We start from the raw sequence: 6,000 nt of genomic DNA, 5'->3' as shown, positions 1-6,000 counted from the left end.
ACCGGGGAAAGTGGATATTCTGTTTCAAAAGTGGAGTCTATCGTAAATACAGATTAAAAAATAACAAGGTCTGACCAGGATTCGACCCCGTGACCTTTCGGTTTCCGGGCTCGCACTTTGACCCTAGTCGACAGAGCCCGATGTAGTGAGATGCGGTGTAGCGGATTCCGTGGTTTCCGCGGACGGGCGGTGGCCAGACGACGGCGGGTAGGGAGCCGGCCCGTTGCAGACGGCATAAAGCTGCACGCAGCGCAGCGGCTTTCACTCGTGTGCGCGCAGCGGCGGCAGCAGGGTCCACACCGCAACACAGCAAGCAGCTACAGGTGAGGCTAGCGCCGCGTGCTCTCTTCCTAGAGTGACCTTTGTACTACCCGTGTGAAGAACTTGTCTCTCAGAATAGGACCTGAGCGTGCCTGCCAATTTCTGTACTCTACTGGGCAAAAGTTTCCACATTAAAAATTAACATACGGGTTTCATGATTTTGTAGCATTTATTAGTACACTCAACATAAAGTTATAAACAATACATCAAATGAAAGAGCAACTCATACGTTTTTGTTTGTAGACTTATGCACAGGAGGAAGAGAATGGAACGACCAAGATTGACTTAACAACGTGTTGAATGAATGAGAGTCTATCACGCGCAGCCCAAAGAAATCTGTTGGGAAGACTAGTCGTGAATTAGCAATTCCAGTGACGTGTATGTGGGGACTTTTAAGGAGATGCTTATAACTACGTCTTTATCGCTTGCAGTTGTTACAAGCTCTAAAGCCTACAGACTACGCTTTATGTGCCAACTTTGGAAACGAAATGTTGCTGCATGTCGATGAAGATTTTTCTGGAACATGTCGTTTTCAGTGATGGATCGATATTTCACCGAAGTGGAAATCTGAACACATAGAATGTTTGCATCTATGGTCAGCAAATCGTCATGAAATGATACAGTTGCAACGAGACACACCTAAAATGAAACAGCATTGATGCAACAATAGCTCCAGATGCACTGATCAAAGCTTGGGAAGAAGTCGCCTAGCGACTCGATGTGTTCATATTGAAAAACTGTTTGAGTTGCTCTTTCGTTTGTTGCTTTATTTATAATAGTCAGCTGAACGTAATAAACGCTACAAAGTCTTGAAGCCCACGGATTAATTTTGAAACACACTTTACATTTTGCTTTAGATTGAGAAGTCTGTGCTTTTGTATTAACGTTGTTGTGGTCTTCAGTGCGAAGACTTGTTTGATGCAGCTCTCCACGCTACTCTGTACTGTGCAAGTTTCTTCATTTCCGAATAACTACTGCATCCTACATCTGTTTGAATATGCTTACAGTATTCAAGCCTATGTTGCCTCTCCAATTTGTAACCCCCCCTCCCCCCTTTCCCGCCTCCAAGCACTTACCTTCATTACCAAAAGGACTTTTCCTTGATGCTGCAAGATGTGCCCTATCAAGCGATTCCTTCTTTTAGTCAAGTCGTGCTATAAATTTCTTATTACCCCAGTTCGATTCAGTACCTCCTCATTAGTTACTCTAAATACCCACGTTTCTGTGGCACCACACTTCAATTGCACGAGGTGTGTTCTTCGTTAGTGACAGACGGCACATCGAGCAGCTGTGTGTGTCCCGCTCGTGGGGTGCCCCAGCAAATTCGGCAATCACTACGGTCGTTGGATGCCGCACCGGGCGCCGTTATGCGTCATTTGTGGGACGATTTCGGCCGAAAATTTCGATTCACTTCAAAAGTATCTAATCTCTTCTTGCCTAAGCTGCTTACAGCGTATAAAACTACACGCCAAACAAGTACCATCATAAAAGGATTCTTGACATCTGAATTTATATTCGATGTTGACAAATTCCTCTTTTTAAAAATTTCTTTTCTCGATATAACCAGTCTGCATTTGATATACTTTCTACTTTGGCTATCATCAATTATTTTGTTGCCCGAATAGCAAAACTCTTCCGCCACTTTTGATGTGTCTCATTTTTTAATCTAATTCCCTGATTTAATTCGACTAGATGCCACACTCCTAACAAGTTGTATAGGTTATTACCGACTTTTTCAACTGTAGTGGAACTATTATTAAGACCAAACTCGTTCCGCTTTATTCTAATGCATCTTCAGTGATCACTGTAACAATATGGTTTTTTTTTCTTACAGTTTTGTTTGTTAGAATCATGAACAGTTTGGATGCTTTTGCTTACTGCTACAAAACAATTTTAATAGTTTTATTTCTTACCGTTACTCACAGATTTTTTGTGTGACTAACGGTAAGAATTAAAACTTTTTGTAATAGTGAATAAAGCAGGCTAACTTGGTTCAAATGGCTCTGAGCACTATGGGACTTAAACCTAACTAACCTAAGGACATCACACACATCCATGCCCGAGGCAGGATTCGAACCTGCGACAGTAGTGGTCGCGCGGTTCCAGACTGAAGCGTCTAGAACCGCTCGGCCACAACGCCCGGCGCAGGCTAACTGTTCATGATCCTAACAAACTAAATTCTAAGAGGAAAAAAAAAAAACATATTGTTACAGTGACTGCTGAAGATGCTGTAGAATAAAGTGAAATGCGTTCGGTCTTAACAAGACTTTCATTATAGTTGTACAAGATGATAATTATCTTATACAACATGTACCATACTCTTTGTTTTACTTTTGTTGATATTCATCTTGCTATCCCCTTTCAAGATGTTACCTATTCCGTTCAACTGTCTGCTCTTTCAAGTCCATTGCCACTCTGACAGAATTACAATGTTGTCGGCAAACCTCAGCGTTTCTGTTTCTTCTCGATACCTTAATTCCTTTTCCATATGGCTCCTTGGTTTCCTTCACTGCTTGCTCAATGTACAGATTAAATAACATCGGGTCAGGCTGAAACCCTGTTTCACTCTGTGATCAATTACTACTTCCCTTCGATGTCCTTCGGCTCTTTATCAATATTACTTTGAAAATTTCAAAGATTGTAGTCCATTCCAACATCGTCAAAAGCTTTTTCTGTAAATGCGGGTTTACGTTTCTTCGGCCTTTCTTCTAAGGTAAGGGTTAATATTGCCTCGTGTGCTCCTACATATCTGCGGAATGCAAACTGATCTTCCCTAAGGTTGACTTCTACCAGTTTTCCCACTCTTCTGCAAATAATTCGTGTCAATATTTTTGCAACCATGACTTCATTGATGGTTCGGTACTATTCACATCAAAAGATATCGGCTGAATTTCGATTACAATATAACTCATACAAATCTAAATCCTTACGGGTTACAATTAGTAATAACTTAAAATGGAACGATCACGTAGATAATGTGGGGAAAGCAAACCAAAGACTGCAATTTATTGGCAGAACACTTAGAAAGTGCAACAGGACTGCTAAAGAAACTGCTTACACTACACTTGTCCGCCATCTTCTGGAGTATTGCTGTGCGGTGTGGAATCCACATCAGGTGGGACTGATGGATGACATCGAAAAAGTTCGAAGGACAGCTTGTTTTGTTTTATCATGAAATACGGGAGAATGCCGTGGATCTCATACATACGTGGACTGGAGTGGTAGTCATTAAAACAAAGGCGTTTTTCGTCGCGGCAGCATCTTCTCGTGAAATGTCAATCACCAGCTTTCTCGTTCTATTGCGAAAATTTTCTGTTGGCACCAACCTACGTAGCGAGAAATGACTATCATGATAAAGTACGAGAGATCGGAGCTCCCACAGAAAAATGTAAGTGCTCGTTTTCCCGCGCGCCATTCGAGAGTGGAACGGTAAGGAAGTAGCTTGAAGGTGGTTCGATGAACCTTCTGTCAGGCACTTAATTTTGAATTTCAGAGTAATTATGTAGAAGTAGGTGTCTGCGCCTGCTTCCTTTGGAACTGCAATTATTACATTCTTCTTACAATCTGAGGAAATTTTCTCTGTCTTATGTATAATGCACACTCGGTGGAAGAGTTTTGACATGATTGGCTCTTCCTAGGATCTCAATAATTCTGAGAGAATGTCATGTAAATGTCACCTACTCCATGGGCCTTGTTTCGACTTACATCTCTCAGTGCTTTTGTGTCAATATCAGTGTATATTTAATGAGTGCTTGCGTTGTTCACTCGTAATTATCGTCAGTCATGGCATTTCTGAGAAATAACTATCAACTTTCTTCAATAGGCGTCTGCTTTGTTTACACCACTTCATTTTACGAATTGCACGTTCTTAACGGCTTAAGCAACATAGTATCTAATTTGCCGATTACTACTACCCCTCATAGTGTTGCTTTACATGGCGGCCGAACGTATGAGTAGCTCATAATACATTTTCTGATTAGCTTGTCAACATCCGGATCATACTATTGTTTTGAAATTATACGAGGGCAGTTCAATAAGTACTGCAACACATTTTTTTTTCTGAAACAGGGGTTGTTTTATTCAGCATTGAAATACACCAGGTTATTCCCCAATCTTTTAGCTACACAACACTATTTTTCAACGTAATCTCCATTCAATGCTACGGCCTTACGCCACCTTGAAATGAGGGCCTGTATGCCTGCACGGTACCATTCCACTGGTCGATGTCGGAGACAACGTCGTACTGCATCAATAACTACTTCAGCATCCGCGTAGTGCCTCCCACGGATTGCGTCCTTCATTGGGCCAAACATATGGAAATCCGACGGTGCGAGATCGGGGCTGTAGGGTGGATGAGGAAGAACAGTCCACTGAAGTTTTGTGAGCTCCTCTCTGGTGCGAAGACTTGTGTGAGGTCTTGCGTTGTCATGAAGAAGGAGAAGTTCGTTCAGATTTTTGTGCCTACGAACACGCTGAAGTCGTTTCTTCAATTTCTGAAGAGTAGCACAATACACTTCAGAGTTGATCGTTTGACCATGGGGAAGGACATCGAACAGAATAACCCCTTCAGCGTCCCAGAAGACTGTAACCATGACTTTACCGGCTGAGGGTATGGCTTTAAACTTTTTCTTGGTAGGGGAGTGGGTGTGGCGCCACTCCATTGATTGCCGTTTTGTTTCAGGTTCGAAGTGATGAACCCATGTTTCATCGCCTGTAACAATCTTTGACAAGAAATTGTCACCCTCAGCCACATGACGAGCAAGCAATTCTGCACAGATTGTTCTCCTTTGCTCTTTATGGTGTTCGGTTAGACAACGAGGGACCCAGCGGGAAGAAACCTTTGAATATCCCAACTGGTGAACAATTGTGACAGCACTACCAACAGAGATGTCAAGTTGAGCAATGAGTTGTTTGATGGTGATCCGTCAATCATCTCGAACGAGTGTGTTCGCATGCTCCGCCATTGCAGGAGTCACAGCTGTGCACGGCCGGCCCGCACGCGGGAGATCAGACAGTCTTGCTTGACCTTGCGGTGATGATGACACACGCTTTGCCCAACGACTCACCGTGCTCTTGTCCACTGCCAGATCACCGTAGACATTCTGCAAGCGCCTATGAATATCTGAGATGTCCTGGTTTTCCGCCAAAAGAAACTCGATCACTGCCCGTTGTTTGCAACGCACATCCGTTACAGACGCCATTTTAACAGCTCCGTACAGCGCTGCCACCTGTCGGAAGTCAATGAAACTATACGAGACGAAGCGGGAATGTTTGAAAATATTCCACAAGAAATTTCCGGTTTTTTCAACCAAAATTGGCCGAGAAAAAAAATGTGTTGCATTACTTATTGAACTGCCCTCGTACAATAGGTCCCTCATTATTTTTGTGCTCTAAGTTTTGAAACATTTCATTTTGTTCGTTTCCAGAAGTCCGAAACATCCGATATAATAAGCGAGAGCAAAATCGGAAAGTATATTAACTTTCGCGTGCTACTGACACTTTGTGGCCGCCACATAATAGTGGAGGGAGGAGGAGGAGGAGGAGATTAGTGTTTAACGTCCCGTCGACAACGAGGTCATTAGAGACGGAGCGCAATCTCGGGTGAGGGAAGGATGGGGAAGGAAATCGGCCGTGCCCTTTCAAAGGAACCACCCCAGCATGTGCCTGAAGCGATTTAGG

The 6,000-nt window shown here is 43.0% G+C and overlaps 1 protein-coding gene across 1 annotated transcript in view; it reads left to right on the top strand.

The window, feature by feature from the left end:
• Window positions 1-227: 227 nt before the first annotated feature.
• Window positions 228-6,000, top strand: part of LOC126161748 (alpha-tocopherol transfer protein-like) — a 109,978-nt gene continuing 104,205 nt past the window's right edge. The window contains exon 1 of the mRNA XM_049917793.1: window positions 228-323. The gene's annotated coding sequence lies outside the window, so the exon portion shown is untranslated. The remainder of the gene's footprint in view (window positions 324-6,000) is intronic.

This window comes from Schistocerca cancellata, chromosome 1, assembly GCF_023864275.1.
Source record: "Schistocerca cancellata isolate TAMUIC-IGC-003103 chromosome 1, iqSchCanc2.1, whole genome shotgun sequence".
In the NCBI taxonomy this organism is placed as follows: domain Eukaryota; kingdom Metazoa; phylum Arthropoda; class Insecta; order Orthoptera; family Acrididae; genus Schistocerca; species Schistocerca cancellata.
The sequence above is the reverse complement of the archived record's forward strand: the minus strand, read 5'-3'. Positions and strand labels throughout refer to the sequence as shown.